Source organism: Sebastes fasciatus, chromosome 9 (genome assembly GCF_043250625.1).
Source record: "Sebastes fasciatus isolate fSebFas1 chromosome 9, fSebFas1.pri, whole genome shotgun sequence".
In the NCBI taxonomy this organism is placed as follows: Eukaryota; Metazoa; Chordata; class Actinopteri; order Perciformes; family Sebastidae; genus Sebastes; species Sebastes fasciatus.
In genome coordinates, this window is record NC_133803.1 from 23,727,742 (window position 1) to 23,746,175 (window position 18,434).

Genomic DNA, 18,434 nt, shown 5'->3' on the forward strand with positions numbered 1-18,434 from the left:
GTTCAGGGCTGACTCACACTGTCATTACAAACCCTCTGCTTAGCCGGACTGCTGCGATCGTCACACATTTAAATGCGACTTCCATGTCGGATTTGAAAGGCGAATAGGAAGCCGGACCTCAGAGGAAGTCTGCTGGCTGCATCTGTCCCTGCCTTTAATCACAGTGTCATTCTGAACATTGTTAGGTTGCTTTAAAGGTTGAGCTGGAGATGACAATCAATGCTATTTTTTCTTGAAATCTCAGCCTCTCACAGCAGGAAGGGCAAAAGATGAGGCTGGAAAGTAGGACACAAACAAATAAAACTTCTGGTTCCCATGGTGACCGCTACTCTAATTGTCATCCCTTTGTTTATTCTTCGTACTTTTCTAAAGATGCTCAAATGTCAGCCAGCTGGAATTATTTTTATGTTATAATTGTTTGAATGAATATGTTTTTGTCAAGGTTTCCAATAAAAAACATAATTTTTTAACATGCCATAAGGACAGCATGACATAACCTTTAAAGCCCTGATGGTGAAATATGAAATATACTATTTTATATGAAAATAAATTACTGGACTTACATACGCAGTCTGTCATTTCCTCGTTATTGTAAGTGTTGTTTTCAACTGGCAATCTCACTCTCCCACACACCATATACAGATATTGCAATGTTACTCACATGCATTACAGTTTTCTGATGCCAAACCTCCATATCATTTATGCAAAAGGATGAAAAATGCAACAGACATTAACCCTTTCAGTCCCAGGCCAGTTTTTTGGTAATTCCATTTATTTACCCCTCAAAGCCTCTTATTATCAGGGAAGATGGAGACATATTTGATATGGGAAATTACATTCAAGATTTATGATGGACTGATGTTACAAAATGCATTTTATCAGAATATCTGAAGTTGTGAAACATGTCAGCTCATTACAGAACAGTAATCCAACTACTGCTATCAGTGAAATATGTGAGGTCACCAACTAAATAAACTGTAAAGATGACATTTCCAGGAAACTGCAAATAACACAGGTGCAACAAAAACTGACTTTTACTCAGCTTCTACTTCAGTCAAACCACACCATCACAGGAATCAAGGGTCAACACCCGAGAATGTAAATTATTCTTCCCCCATCAAAACTGTTTGACATTTTGGGATTTGCTTTCTTGATGAGAGCTAAGATGAGAAGATTGATGCCACTTTCCTCTCATCTAACTCTCAAGAAGCAAGAAAGCAAACGAGCACATTTCCCAAAGTGTCAAACTATTCCTTTAAGAAGACACAACCAAACTTGAATTAACTATAGTGTACGAGCAAATAGATTGACTGATGACTGCGAGATACACCAATCCATTCATGTGCAGACCTCACTTAAATAGGAGGCGTTCTGCTGGGATCGATAGGGTCATAGGGTGGTGTGCTCATAGACTGCATATAAAGATGGACGGCATGACAGCTTCCCAAGACTGAAGCCCAAACATCGTGATCGCCCCCTGGTGGCTGGCTGCAGTATAGGTCATAAATCCTGCCCCCTCCATGTTAGCAGATGGAACATGGGCCAAACTAAAAAGTTAAATTACACGTTAAATACATTTTTCTGTCATTTTTGGTAGTTCTTTGATGTTCATTTTTCTGATGAGTTTGGTTTTAATTAGTTATTTGATGCTAGAAAAAGGGTGTGATACGTCATGATTGACAGCTGTGATTGACAGCTGCTCTGAGTGAAGTAGTCGCGGACTCGGAGGCTCGGGAATTGTATGAGAGAGGAGATGTAACTTTATTTTCCATAACCGTCATGAGTCTGTGTAATGGAGCAGCAATGTGGCTCACACTAGCAAGCTGCGGCCACGCTCAGATGTGTGGGCGGGACCCCGATATCACTTTAGTACAGTGGGAGGAAGTGGAGACGTGTAGTCCATCTATACATAGAGTCTATGGCCGTGCTCCATCCTGTGCTCTACTGGGGTGTACCTGACCCTTGCCCTTCACCTCACCCCACCCAGAACACACCTCTCCCAGGCCTGTCTCCAGGAGTTCGTCCGGATCCAAGCAGTTTTATACAAACATTTCTGACATTTACTAACATCATATACAATATAACCATCTACGTTTACTCTATGATGTTTCACTTTTTGAGTGAAGCTGTTCAGAAGCACCAGACTGTGAAGCTCCCAGTAAGATGAATGAGATCGTGGAAGTTAAAAATGTGCAATACATGGCTCTACAAAGTTCCAGTGCCATGCAACGTGCTGTATAGAGGGAGGGATCTGAGTGCTCTAACAAGCAATGAATTCATAGTGACGCTGGTGATTATGTTGAGCCATCGCCTCTCGCTAATCGAAAACTACTCCTCATCAATGCCATTAGGAAGAGGCCTTTGGTTAAAACAACGGCCTTGTGGAGGCGTGAAAAACACTTTTGATGGATTACATCTAAAGCATTTTAATGAAAGCATGTTCACGGCTTGGCAGGAAAAATGTCTCACTTGAAACAAAGAGCGTGAAAATTAGGGTCAAGTTGAATAGCTTGCTTTTATGCTTTGTCAACACTGTGGGCAATCGTTCATTGATATTCATGCTGAAACTGTATTCTTGAGAATCAGAGCACTTCACACATCCGAAGACAAAAAGCAATAATAACTGTCACAGCACTGTGATTTTAAAGTGTTGTGAAATGAAACTCTGTTTTTCCAGTCGAACAAATGTTTTTGACAGGCAACATTCATACTGCCTCATATACTGCGTACGCTAACCACTCTGTCCTTTATCTTTTATGTATGTTTCAATCTTGTGCAAGAGGACTTTCTAAAGAGGACCGCTGGTTAAAATGATGAAGAGACAAGCAAGAAAGTGGATAAAGGTGCGTAAAATAAGAGAGAGATGTTCCGGTCTACTCTAAAGACTGAAACAAGCCCTTTAGCGGCCTGTCACCGGCTTGTCAGGAGACCTGCAGAGGAGGAGATAAGATCATTTAATCAGAGCCGGGCTGATTCGTCTCTGCCGGGGATTCAGCGGAACAGAGGTAATCCAGGAGTGATGGGTTCAACAACAGGGGTGAAAGGTTCACACAGAGATGTGGGACAGTAAGTGGGGCTGATTGACAGTTCAAGGGGAAAAGCTATGGCTACACAGGAGAGAGAATAAGGCGTAGAGAAAGTATGGGACACTCAAAAAAGATTAAAAAAAAATAAAGCGACAATAACTTTAAATCTTGCCTTCAGACAAGTTGGCCGTCAGAGTTCATATCTGACAGCATCATTCATCTGGGTAAACTGTCTACTTTGACATCATCTAGTTTGCGGCTGTGGTGCTTCAAGCAAGTCCTCACAGACGTTGCAGAAGCAGGTGGCAAACACAGCCAATCCCCTTTAAGAATACAGTGTTATACCTGATCAACACATACTCATCCCAACCTTTCACATAATTCCCACTATGACGCCTACGTTTAGGTAACAAACCCACTTATTTGGTTTGGCTTTTCAGCCAAGTATAAATTAGGCATTAACCTGCCTGCCACATGTTTTATTAACCCACTGATTTTTGCTATTGTTTGGATGCAGCTTACAACTGATTGTGCCCACAGCATATGGCTTAATTATTATCGAAAAGCCAAATCAGAGAATTAAGGGAGAGATATAGAATATGGTGGACACATTCTGTTGCACATGGCTAACACGGGCTGATAATAGATAATTCCTACTCATTTCATTTCAAAAGAAAAAAACTTGCAAAATTGCATTTTGCAGCCTTAAAAAGTGAATGTATAGCAGTGTGACAGATACTGAGAGCATTACAGCTGCGTCAGCATGAATAAAACCCTTCTCCCCCCCCCCGCGGTGAGGGTGGTTGAATTTGTCACAGTGCAAAGAGTCCTTTCCGCCTGTGACCGTTCCTGTAGTCACCGTTCTCCTGAGCCAAAGGCTGGCTGGAGAATTCATTCAGCCGTTGCAGCAGAATTAGATATGCATTGTGGGAGCAGCCATGGTCATCCTATAATGAAATCTAGTGCAAACACAGTTTATAAATCAGCAGGTCCTCCATCCCAAAGCAGGCGGAGGTCACTTTAAGCATTTGGAGGTAACATGGTCCAAAAATCTCAAACTATATGTTTTTTGATGAATATCTTGCTACCCTGCTAAGCATATCAGTATATTGCCATTGGGTTGATGGGTTTAGTGGAAGATTGACCTGACAATTGATGGAGGCGTAACCTATTATAACTGTATGTCTCTAAAGCTGCTCTAATCAATATTTTTATGAGGAGAGGGACACTTAACCATACTTAATATAAAAGGTGTCACTCATAATGACAAACCCACTGAGAATTATCATCCAACTCTGAATTTTCCCTTATGAAGCGAGACTTTTAGCTAATTGTTTTGGTTCACTCTTACCGCTCTCATCAACCTTTCCAGTTCTATCCAAAGCTCCCACGGTCATTGTATCTTCATATAAGGGTTTGTATGATTTCTTATGAAAAGTTATTCCTAATTTTTTGTGCGTTTTCCTACGAATGTCCAGAAACACGTAAACCATGTGTCAATTTTCGCTCCAATCTTTTCAAAATAAAACTACTCAGTTAGGTTAAGGAAAAGATCGTAACTCCGGAAGTGGCGTAACTTCAGTACGGAAGTTACGTGACAAATAAATCAACGTTGACTTCTGTTTTCACACGGGGTACATACACCGGTTCCTTGGGCAAAAGTCTGCTGTTTTTTGACCCACCCATCCACCCGACCTCTTCCCTACGTGGATTACTTACAAATTGATTTTGTAGAATATATACGAATTACAGTGCATTACTTTTTGTAGGGATAGCCGCAAACGGTGTATGAGAACAGCCTGCTATAATACCTCTAAAGTTAGTGGCTAGCTGGTGAACAAAGTATGTATGTGTGTGTGTGTGTGTGTGTGTGTGTGTGTGTGTGTGTGTGTGTGTGTGTGTGTGTGTGTGTTTGTGTGCTCTATTAGAAGTGTGAGTCAGGCAGCCACAGCGGGAGTCTCGCTCTCATTTGTCTCAGCAGTACCTTCGTCTGCTTGTGCCGATTACCACATCTACTAGAGTGTGATGAAAGGGGAGGATCATGGGAGGAGAAGAGGATAAAGGAGGGGAAGAAATGAAAACCAAAGCGGCAAATGAGACAGAACGCTGGAGTCAAACTCAAAGGCCGAGAAAAAGGGAAGTAATGAATGCAGATGAAAAAATGTATCCGACTGTCACTGACCACAATCATCCACCTACACTGGCAACAGCAATGCTAGGAAATGGCATATGAGACAGAGCCTGCGGTCGCACAAAAAGGCGTGTGAATGCCATGATAATGCGCAAGGCAAAAGTGTGTAATTAGAACACGGTTCTTGCTGTAGGCGTGTCATTTTTTGTACGCCATGTAGTCTGTACTGACTGCAATGCATATGCATCCGTGTAAATATGCTACGCTCAGAGCTAGTGATGTAGAATAAAAGTGAGAAAGAGCACTTACTGTATGGCAGGCTGGAGGGGAGGTGGATGGGTCCAACAAACACAGGACTTTCAACCAGGCAGGCTGTTCTCAAACACTGTTTGTATACCTATGTAAAGTCACTGTAATTTGTGTATATCCCACGAATCCCAACTAAGTATTTTTGTTATCTCATCCTAACTAAGTCGATATTTTCCTAAGCTGAACTAAGTATCTTTCTTGCCTAGGCCTAAGGAAGTCGTTTCCTGTGAAGTCGTAAGTTTATTTTGAAAAAGACTATATGTACGTAAGGAGCGGAAATTGACACGTGTTGCTGGACATTCGTAGGAAAACAAACGATAAAGGAGGAATAACTTTTTCGTAAGATATCATATGAACCATTGTATGAGAATACGTTGAACCAGGAGAGAGGTGTTTTTTTGTAAGTTGCGTTAGTGATGTTGGTGACATGTTTTCCGTACTTTAGTTGCGTACATATTTTTTTTAGTTTGCGTACTTATTTTAAGTTCAACCATGACGTTTTTCTTAAACCTAACTAAGTGGTTTTGTTGCCCCCTGCTGGTACTGCACCTTCATACACAAGTGTAATATTAACGCCTCGGCAAGGCAAAACGTGACACTGACACGTTATCCTCTGGTGGACAAGCAGGTCTATTACACGCTTTGGCATGATATCTTTGGCATTGTATAGATATACGTTAGAATGCACAGATGACATTTGTTTCTCTAGCTGTACTCTCCCTCCCCCCTCTTCCTGCAGTGTCTTCCTCACTGACCTTGAGGTACTGTACTCCCCTCACACACCCAACCCCATCCTATCCACCACTTTCACACGTCTCCTTGCAACCGAGGCAATCTGCTGAGAAAGTTGCTGGACACACACAGGAGAGTGACAAACGTCATTAGCAGATAATCTGTCACCCTTTCTCTCACTTTAACACTCCTTTTTTAAAAACATTGAGCATGTCTAAGTCTTAGTTTGACTCAAATTTCTGCACAAAGAAGTCCAAAGATGTGTGTGCAAATGCATGCATGCCACGTTCATTATTGGTATTTGGTGTCCCAGGAGGTTTACGACGATCCATTCTCATGGCTATAATCTCACATTGCACTATAGTCGCTCATACTATGCCATATGCATTGTAGTAGCAGCACTATGGTTCTCCCCAGATCACAATGTACAGTAAATGTTTTGGAGCCAGGCATCAGGATGGTGAATGGAGTGCGATCAATAACCTGTCTGCTGAGAACAAGAGGAGAAGCAAGCAGACTAAAGTAAAAGCAGTGATTCATTGATCATACATAAACAAAGGTACGATTATTGTGTAAATGTACTGTTTTAATGTCAAATCATTAGTTATCCAGGATAAATAAAATGACTGCGCAAATGTTAATAACATTTATAGAATCAATTGTGAACTCTGCCACATATCAACTCAGTAACATATTGACACTGATGTCAGACTACAAGTAGGTGTCATCTTTAAAGACCTCATTTCATGTTTTGTGCTTTTGTTCATCGACTCTGACATTGAGATACAAATTAAAGGAAAACACAAGATATATATATATATATATATATACATATATATATATATATATACAGTATATATATATACACATCATAATTAGGAGTAATAATCCAGCCTTGCACTAAATCTGTCACCGTGTTCTCACAAATAGTTTAGCATCCCATCCCAAACTTGCTGCAGAGAACACAGGTTAGCAGCTCAGTGTCAGAGCAGCTTTAATTCTAATTTCTACCCAGACTGTCTGTGTGCATTGTGCTTTATTAGGAATGTCTCAAAGCTCTCCCACCAAATCTTGTTTTCACCCACTTCCTATAAATATCCCTCCTAATTCCAGACACTTGTAATCTCTTGACTCTGTGGCTCCTCTGATCTACTTCCAGGCAGAAGTGCAGCACAGCAGCTGGACGCAACACTTCAGTGGTTCCAGTTCACCGTTGATGGCATTTCCCTGTAAAGCTTCCTGTGGAACAGATTGTGCTGCCTCACTTGGCCCACGGTGGCTGTTACTGACTGTTAGGTGTGAAGCTTGGCGAATTGGGGCTGGGAGAATCTGCAATAGATGTTTGTACTTTTTCCCCAGAAATCTGTGACGCTCGATGCCCTTAAAGGACCAGTGTGTAATATTATGGGGATATATTGGCAGAAAGGGAATATAATATTAATAAGTGTGTTTTCGTTAGTGTATAATCACCTGATAATAAGAATCATTGTGTTTTTATTACCTTAGAATGAGCCGTTTATATCTACATAGGGAGCGGGTCTTCTTCACAGAGCCGGCTGCCATGTTTCTACAGTAGCCCACAACGGACAAACCAAACACTTGCCGTAGAGAGAGCCATTCACGTTTTCGCGTGGACCACCGTATTTCTCCTACACGCTAGAGTTGAGTCTAGAAGGTAACCCCCAAGTTGTGAAACTCTTGCCAGATGGTTACAGTTAGGCATTGACCTTGAATGGTTAAGGTTAGGATAGGTTGTCGGGCAGCGAGTCTCACAAGAGTGTTCACACCTTCTTACAACTTGAGGGTTAACTTCTAGACACATCCAACACGCTTGGCACACGGGAGAAGTTTAAATTAGTTGTAAATCTGCAACCTCACCGCAAGATGCCGCCATATCCTACACACTGCTCCTTTAAGTGAAGTATTTAGTTACATGGGACCTAATCAAAATTGTGTTTTTGTGCATATGTATAAAACCAGTCGTCAGAAAAAATATTGACATTGTACGTTTCTGCAAACCACGGGATGCGTTTCATGAATACGTTTCATATCAGCCTTGTATCACGCTTGCAGAGACGCATAATGGTGTCACTTTAGGATTAGGCAACTAAACCACTATAGTTAGGTTTAGGAAATAACTACATGGATGGACTTAAAACTACTATTTTTGTTCAGTGAAAATGACGCTAAATGTTGTGAAGACAGGAGACGAATGAACAGCTGATTGTAGGAGTCTTTAATGCCAAGCACCTGTTCTTAGTTGCTCACAAAGATCGTATAATGAGTTATTTTGACCTTGGCATCTCACACCTATACCACTGCAGCATTACATTAATTGCCACAACACGTCATTGTGAAAGTGAGCAGAGCACGACACTGATCTCGTGTCATTTTCTGTGTCAGTTGCTGTTTGCTTTGAATAATTAGCTGATGCAGGCGGGCTGTCCGCCTCCGCCGTGTTTAAAACTGATGTGGGAGTCAAGCGTAAGTGCTGCTGGCTTTAAATAAAGCTAAATCATTTGAGCACAGGCTGGGTGGAAATGATCCTCTCAATTCCCAATCCCAGTAAATCATTTTTTCCAGCCGTGACAGATTGTTTTGACAAGATAAATGACGGTATTGTTGTACAATGTGGATACAGATGTAGGGGGGACATCACATCATAAATATGCATACACCATTATCACATATTCTGCATCCTACACACAATCACATGATCAGACAGAGCTGCATTTGTTCTCCCACACCTGCTCAGCAGACCTGATTAGAATGAGAAGGGTGTGATCACATCTGGGAGGTCAAACAGCTTTTGCAAAAGTAATTCATGATAATTTGTTTCACAACAAACGGCCCTTAGCTGCTGCAGCGACGACTACAAATTATCCTTATGGTATTTTACAATTGCATCTCAACGTAATGACTCATAGATTTGACCTATACAGAGACGGGTATATTGAAATATTGGGTTATTTATAATGGATGAAAGCGATCAATATGACACTGTTGTGTACCCTTAAATATATTCTCTCCTGTATGCACAGTGATTGACAGAGTTTGACAGCATCTTGTTTAAATTTAAAAATACACAAGTTTCATAGGGAAGAATATTATTTATAAACATTATTTATGAGTGTAATGATAAAGCAATTATATGGTCAAAATATGACATAAATACATATATAAATAAACAGATAAATAAATCATATCTTTATAAATAAACACTTTAAAGGAACAGTCTGACATTTTGGGAAATATGCGTGTTTGCCATTTTACCCAGAGTCAAATGAGGAGGTCGATAGAAATGTTATCTTTTTGATTTGTTCAGGATGTGTTTAGCCTAGCTCAGCTCCAAGACTGGAATCAGAGGGCAACTGTTATACCAGCGCTTAATCAAAGGAAAAGACTCTACGGTGAGGCATGCTAACTTGTTCACATTTACAATGCAATAACATGCTGATGTTTAGCAGATGATGTAATACAATATATACCATCATCTTAGTTTAGTATGTCAGCATGCTACCATGTACTAATTAGCCACCTCAGGTGTACTTACACAAAGTACACCTGAGGCTGATGGGAATGTCATTGGTTGTGCAAGTAGCTATTTGGTCATATATCAAAGTATTGGATAAATACAAATGTTGACGTGATGATGGTGCTAAATGAGACATCAGAGAACCACCGAAATTATTACAATTTATCCTGAGGGGGACGTACATGTATGGACCCAATTTCATGTCAATCCATCCAGCGATCCAGCAGTGATCTCGACATAAAAAACTAAAAAATGTCAACCTCATGATGTCGCTAGAGGAAAATTCAGAAGATCACTGACAGACTGAACAACATTGCTATTAGCAGCCAGCATGGCTAAAACAAAGTCAAACCCAATACCTCTCACTCAGGTACTAAAGTTCTGTTTCACTCAAAACCAACATGGCACAAAGGAACACTATAATGAGAGGCTTTCAAAGGTTAGACACTAATGGTTTGTAGGCTGAAGATCAAAAGGTCAAAGCCGCAAGGACTTGTAGAGAGTGGTGATGCTATAACAAGCTCACGAGAGGTGGCTGCACATGTCCATCCCTCCAGCATTGACTTTTCAGACCAGGAGGTTGCCCGCTGCTAGAAACGGGGAAACGGCTAGCCTAGTTCTGTCCAACTTGTCATGTTTATACTTCAGTTTTTGTACTGGCAAAACACATGTTACGTGTTAATATGTTAGCTTTAGAGGTGCTGGTATGTTTTGTTACCCTCAGACAGAGCTAGTTTCATATTTATGGTACAGTGGTATCAATCTTCTCTTCTAAGAGAAAGCAAATGAAATATGTTGCCAGACAGCATTTTGCAGGCTACATCCCTTGGGGCCTATAAACATTTTGTGACTTTGCAGATACGATCTTTATAAATGTAATTTCTAGGAAACAGAGTTGTCTACAGAGAGGAAAGGGTGACTGGCTGTCTTTAAATAGCAATCTTGGCAGCCCTTGCCTTACAGCCTGTATAGTATTATGCATTATAATATTAGAATACTGTACCTGCCTGCCTGAGGTAAAAACTATTTTTATCTGTATTGCAAACTTTTCCATACACATGAACTGTATGCACTATGATGAATGTTGGATGATGATAAATGAGTCTCTTTGACCTATACTGACTCATAGCTTTCATAGCTTTCTACCACAGCTCCATACATAAGACATGATGGACATTGAACTAGATGAAAAGCATTAATAAAGAATGACCTGCCTACAGGCACTGCAGTCGCCTTAAAGCTGGTATCCATAATGCTTTTTAATCAATAGCCTATCATATATTTAAACACCAGCAGATATTGCCTGCCATTGAGAAATGTTGATTTGCACCTGTCCTGGTTCATGATGCCAATAAAGTCGTCAAAGGAAAACTGGAACTGACAAGTTTCACACTATTTTCACACGTCAGAATCAAGAGCGAGCTCACTAATATCACACTTCCCTGGGTAGCATGTCTTACAATTTCTGCTGATTTTAAGTGAGGCTTTCACACAACCTTCAAGGATAAATTTGGAATCCTCTCACTGCTGCAGAAAGAAATAACCTGGGGAAAATTATACATTTTAGCTCTGGAACAAGCCACTTTGTTCATGTAACAGTATAACTAGCAGGTGGATGGACGCGTGATAGAAAATCAGCAGCAGAGAGGGTCATTGAAGCGTGGCTGGCATCCCTTCAGGTAGCTTGTCTCCTGCTGACAGAACATGGCAGATTGATGCGCCACCTAGATTAGCGTGTTTAACGTTGGAATTGATTCTGAATAGCAATCAGCCTCTGTGACATTTGTCGTGGTAATTACAGTGAAAAGAAGAAATCCTTCCTACAGAAACTAAGGCTCGGTGTGAAATAACGTATAGTCAGAGGGACGTGAGGCGAATCTCTAAGTAGTTTATATGATGAAAAGAACTTGGAGGAATTATTGTCAAAGTCATTTGGAACAGTTTTTAACTTTACTAACTGATTTTCCCTTTTGAGATAACATGAACAGCTACTACCACTTATAAAGGCAATTATAATACTGCATGATGTCTTTAAGAAACAAAGGATCTCCAAGGTCAAAGAAAATTGTTCATTGCTACATCATTACTGCCATAGCCCTCAACATTCATCAGTATTTAACATACGACTGCACTGCATGGACAAGCAATTTCCTGCACAAACAGCTCCTCTTTGTCTGAACATAAAGAGAATATAGTATCCCTCGGAGAGCTGTGGCCTTGACAGTAAGCAGAGTAAATTATATCCTGAACATACTCCTCGGCTGTACTCACAGCACGATGCAAACACCTGCTGTTAGAGAGTTACCACAGCACATAAAACCTTTTACGCAAGACAAAATCACGCTGACACAAGAATGTGTGCCACTTAATTAAGAGACTGTATGAAAATGATTGGGGGCTGTTATTAATATTTTCTTTGGACCATCACCTTGATTTAGAAAACAAAACATCCACATCTATCCATTTCTTGAAACTGACATAATGAGTATACAACCTACTTTGGATGGGGACAATCAACCCGGTCTCACAGGAAGGCGTATAAATAGCATGACAAAGACATTCCGTGTCTCACGACGACACATTTTAGGCTTTTCGCGTGTCATTTATACGCCACACAACAAACTACGGTAAGGTCCACAGTTAGGTTTAAGCAACAAAACCACTTAGGTTTAGGAAAAAACGTCATGGTTGGGCTTAAAATAAGTACATAAACTAAGTAAAATACGTACAGAAACAATGTAACACAAATACGGAAAACACGTCACAAACATCACAAAAAATGTGACTAATGTCACTAACATAACTTATAAAACAAAACACCGGTCTCCTGGTTACAACAAAAGCAAGAACGGCGTTATTAATGCATGCTAAATAACTTGCATATTATCGTGTCATTCATACGCCTTTTCGTGGCAACAGGCTGGGACAATAATGGCCACACAAAAGGTATCTTTTTGATGTAACTATTTGATCTTTATTTTACTTTACAATAAATTTCACAAGGGATGAATAACATTATTAAACATTTATCTGGGATGAGAAAACGTAGGTAGTAAAATGTAAGTTTTAACCTAGCTAAAAGAATTGAATACATTCCCCCTTTTCTGTCCCTCCTGCCCTAATAATTTGTGCATAGTCCCTAACAACTGTGGAAAGTCTGATTCCAGGTACAAACTTGGATTCGAATCAAATGCAGGTAAGAAATTAATGCCTTGTGAGTAAATTGTTTTTGCTCTTTGTTTTCTTTCTTGCTATATCCGTAAACTTTTGCAGTTTTGCTTCCGTGTGACCATGCCAAGGCCTTTTGTGACTGATTGCTAGTTGCAAGAAGTTGGCTGTCACTTGGTTGAAATGTCAGACAGCCAGTAGCAGGCTTTCAATAGCTCTAATCACAAGGATGAAAGAGCCCCCACCTGGAAACATCACTGAGTGAAGGGATGGGGGAAAAGAGTGGACGGTCAGAGGAGAATAAGGGTGAGGAGAGTCACAGACAATAAAGCTGCCTCTGGTTTGAAAAAAGGTAGTTTCTATTTATTGATTTTCATAAAAGAGGCCTTGCTTGGAGACATCAAACGTCATGTGTGTGTTTGTGTGAATGAGTACGGAAGAGATGGATTTGCAGCCACAACCGACCATTCTGCTGGCAAGAAACACACAATCCCATGATGCCGACATCAAAAGAAGCATCCAAACCTCCTCCTCTGGGGTCTTATTCCTCACAGACGTGCAGGAGACGTCATCCCGCATCAGCAAACCGAATCCTAATGAGGTTAGAAGACTTCAAACACGGCTCTGACTCCCACAAAGACGAGGGGTAATGTATTAAAGATGAGTTGAGCCGAGCGTCTTATACCTGCCTCTTCCACTTGGTACTTCCACACACATTCAAGAATCCGCAGTCACAATTTGACCCAACTCTGTGTTTAATTGATAAGATTCCACCAGGAGGATTAACCCCCTCGGCGCCCTCAGCCACCTCTGCTCCTCAGCATTACGTAACCGGTAGCAGGTAGACAACATAGTCAACCTACGTCAGACAGAGACACAAACTACTGCTGAATTTATTTAGGATAACTCTCTGCTCATTATGTGCTGTTGAACTTTACCCATAAATCATGGGTTGTATTTCCCTCCCAGTCAACTCACATAAACAGCAGGATTCACAAAGATGCTCTGCGACTCCCAGGTTCCCTTTTGGGGAGAATTAAGTGGTTTAAGTTGTGCGTTTCTATAACCATTATTTAAGGAAATAATCCATGACACTTTTATAATAAGTATGGCTGACAAAGTTAACGCGTTAATAACGCATTAACGCAATCAATCTTTTGGAGGTTGTAGCTAGAGTGAAGACCTGGTAACATAAGAAACTAGAAAACCTAATGAATCCATTGGTACCAACCATGTCATACTAGCTTGTCGGGAAGGAGGTTAAATAATGCTTCAAACATGTGTAAAATTCTGGGAAGGAAAGACTGGCAGGGCCATTTTGAAAGGGGTCCCTTGACCTCTGATCTCAAGATGTGTGAATGAAAATGGGTTCTATGGGTACCCACGAGTCTCCCCTTTACAGACATGCCCACTTTATGATAATCACATGCAGTTTGGGGTAAGTCATAGTCAAGTCAGCACACTGACACACTGACAGCTGTTGTTGCCTGTTGGGCTGCAGTTTGCCATGTTATGATTTGAGCAATTTTGTTTTGCTAAATGCAGTACCTGTGAGGGTTTCTGGACAATATTTGTCATTGTTTTGTGTTGTTAATTTATTTCCAATAATAAATATGTACATACCATTTGCATAAAGCAAGCATATTTGCCCAGTCCCATGTTGATAAGAGTATTAAGTACTTGAAAAATCTCCCTTTAAGGTACATTTTAAACAGATAAAAAATGTGAGATTAATTTGAAATTAATTGTGATTATTCATGGACAATCATGCGATTAATCACGATTAAATATTTTAATCGATTGACAGCCTCTATAATAAGAAATGTCACTTTTGTCACTGTTTGGTGAGTTGGTATAATACAATAATGATTCAACCAAAATCCAATTCATTGAAGCTTTTACATTGGCTGTTCAAAACACCTGGTGCAGTTTATTAACAAGATTGGGTTCCCAGGATGTGATCAGTCCCAGTATTAAAGGTAATTATATTGATGGGAATATCATTTCCACAAGTGGGCTATGACAGTTTATTATCTCTCTGCTCCGGTAATAATTTCCATTAAACGGCAATGTTTGTTGAGACAAAACTCACGCAGCCTTTGAATAAATGAATTAAATCATCTAACCACTGTGAGAGGCTATTAGCTGCCCCCGCTGCATCACAATCTACAAAGCTTCACGTAATGTGTTTATTAGAAGTGCTTTTGCTGAAAAAATGGGCTGTTAATGTGATCAATACTTCAGTTCATCAACAATATAGGAACAACAGGAAGTTCTTGCACAAATTTTACAAATTCGGGCATACGATGAGGTTAAGTAGCACGATGGATTAAAAAACGAGACAGCGTCTGCAAGAGTCTACAGAGCCGTGAGGCTGTATGCAGTCACAAAGAGCTGAATGCTAACATCAGCATGTTAACATGCTCTCAACGTGAACACGCTGGTGTTTAGCAGGTACAATTACCTGTCTGGAAGTCTGCAGTGTGTCCTTACAGCCGGAAAACACATTTCTCTACATGTCAGCTGGTGTTCCACAAGGAAACTCTATCTGATGCACTTCTGCAGTTCTGTTGCCATTTCCCTCATGTTGTACGGCACACTGATCTACTTCCACTGTGCGTCAGATTCAGATAACTTTATTCCCAAGAATCCCAATTCATTTGCAGCTTTACCCAGTCCCTATCCACAGCATCATTAAAACCAACTGTATTGCTGTAGGCATCTGGGTCACTCCAATGACACATTAAGAGAAGTCTCACTTGAAAGAGCTCCAATCAGCTTCATGTCGTTCACTCACGTCTCCCTGGCTCATAAAGCTGAATAATTCCCTGGCTGTTGGGAGTTATGGAGTGGGAGTGGAAATATTATTTTCACAGGCCGATACCCGCAGAGAGACAAATAGATCAGTTAGAGGAAACACAGGTTCCTACCCGCAATATAAATATTCATAAAGACTGATTTCAGCAATCTGACCAGTATCTCTTGTGAAACATTCCAAGTGACGGCACATACAGCACACACACACTCATGGATCAAGGTGTTCATGTTTCCCGGTGAGAAATAACAAGTAAAGCAGCTTTTAGGCCTTCAGTAGCACGGTATAGACTACAGACTCAATCTTCCTGCAGGATATGATAACAAAAAAAATCACTCACGCTGCAAAGTTGGTGTGACTGGCATCAAACCCAACAAGATGTACTCATTCACTAACACAGCAGCACCTAATTAAATTGTCTCTTTGAAGTTTCCGATTACGAGGGAGCCGAGCAGGAAATACAAGAATGATTCTTTTTAATCTCGTATCAGCAATAACCAAGGAAGTCTTAATATTTTGCTCTATTTTTCAACGTCTTGTTTTGAATCGCTGCATCTGACTAAGAAATACTTCCAACACAAAACTCTCTGTAAAACCACAATTCTTTTTTTATTCGTTTTCGGTTTGTGTATGGTTTAAACAAACAAGATTATACATTTTGTTAATTATTCCTTTATAAAGAAACACAGAGTGGTCTTTTCAGAATGGAACTAAAACCACACCAGGGTTGCTAAGCAAAAAACACAATAAATGATGATGTGCAATGACAGCGTCTCTTTAACTACAGTACGTGTGGTTATCTGACCGGCTGTCTAATTGTGCGCCAACCTGGGTCACATGGCAGGTAAGGGATATCACAGTGTTTGGGCTCCACTGCTGGAAGTAATTCATCCCACTCAACACTGGTGTGTAGTTTGTCAGACAGTCTTGCATTTCCTTTATATTTGCTTCTCGGATGGTTGAATTTGAATGAGTGGAAAATGAGAGTATAGTGCTACATTGTCATTGAACCAGAGTCATTGTAGAAATGCTGTATTTTCTTACATTCAAATAATCTTGGTAAATATGCAATGTGAATGAACGCATATGCACCAGCGTTATTATGGTAAACTAACACTAAAACTAAACTGAAACAATATTGCTTGGTTAAAAAACAAATAAAAATGAACATAAATTAATTTCAGTTTTAGTTTTTTAACTACAATATATCACTGTTGAAAAAAAAAGACAGAATGAATTTATGTCAATTCTCGTGACATTGAACCACAGACACTGACAGAAGAGTCATTCGACCGTTCCTTTGCGGTTATTTTAAGTTGATTGGTGTATAACTTGAAAAATCTCCAATAAGTGACTTTTAATAACTACAGTAACAACTTTCTAATTGAGACAAACAACCCTCCATCTGACCTCGGTCCACAATAAACCCGACCAGGACATAGATGCAGGTCTGCTTTCACTATGAGGAGATAAGCTGGATAGTGACGGTGACTGAGAGGATCAGATGGCCTCTAAACTGTCACCATGCTCCGACTATGTTACCTGGTTTCACCCCCCACATGTACGTCTATGAGTTCAGGCCCTGCGGGGGTCTGCTGAGTGTCTGAAGAGCTCTTTTCATCGTCTATCATCAGCTTCTCCACAGGGCAACACCAACATATCGAATGGCAGACTGGTGTCCATTCTGGCTGTTAGAGGGAACTTTACTGGATTGACCAACGGCAAGCTGCTGCCTCAGTGTATCTCTGTTGTCTAATTCATCTCTGTTGTATACGGGACATTTTGCTGTGTTTCTCTTTCTGCATTAAAAGGTAAGAAAATCACTCTATGTTCAAAGCTTAATGTCTTTAACCAGTCACCAATCAGTCCACACCGTCCTGCTCCAGTCGCTGTATGACATTTACCTTTAGAGCTGCAGTGCGTCACTTCCACTTCTACTATGACGTCCACTAGTCGTCTGCTTCCTTCTCACCCCTGGAGTCCTGCCTGGAAATAAAATACAGTCACTATATTGTCTGACACTCACGTCTGTACTCTAATCCTCTGCTGTTTCTCATCTCTTCTGCTATGGCCTTTTATTCTACAATGCTGCGCTGACAATATGGTATGAAGGTGAGAATGACTATAAAATATGCAGTAAAATACCATGTGCTTATGCCTGCCAGCAAACACTGAGGTTTTCTCATTACACCTTCCCCTACAGCAAGACATTATAATTAGGGTTGTCAATCGATTAAAATAGTTAATCGTGATCAATCACAAATTAATCACACATTTTTATCTGTTCAAAATGTACCTTAAAGGGAGATTTGTCAACTATTTAATATTCTTATCAACATGGGAGTGGGCAAATATGCTGTTTTATGCAAATGTATGTTTATGTTTATTACTGGAAATCAAAAAACAACACAAAACAATGAAAAATAATGTCCAGAAACCCTCACAGATACTGCATTTAGCATAAAAAATATGCTCAAATCATAACGTGGCAAACTCAAGCCCGACAGGCAACAACAGCTGTTAAAGAACGGTACATATGTCTTCCCTATCACAGGCCATTGTTTCCTCCGATGTACCACCATTGAGTAATGTAAACCCACTATTTTGTTTCAGTATATTGATGTCATCATAGCAGGACTGGACTGTATTTCCCTCACTAATCACTGCACACTGAGGTCCTTATTCACCCAGTCTGAAACAGAAACAGAACTGCAAGAC

The 18,434-nt window shown here is 40.3% G+C and overlaps 1 long non-coding RNA gene across 1 annotated transcript in view; it reads right to left on the bottom strand.

Annotated features, from left to right (window-relative positions):
• Positions 1–18,434, bottom strand: part of LOC141774288 (uncharacterized) — a 49,385-nt gene that overhangs the window by 22,108 nt on the left and 8,843 nt on the right. Inside the window, exon 2 of the long non-coding RNA XR_012595296.1 lies at positions 17,621–17,702. This is a non-coding gene — a long non-coding RNA (uncharacterized LOC141774288). The remainder of the gene's footprint in view (positions 1–17,620; positions 17,703–18,434) is intronic.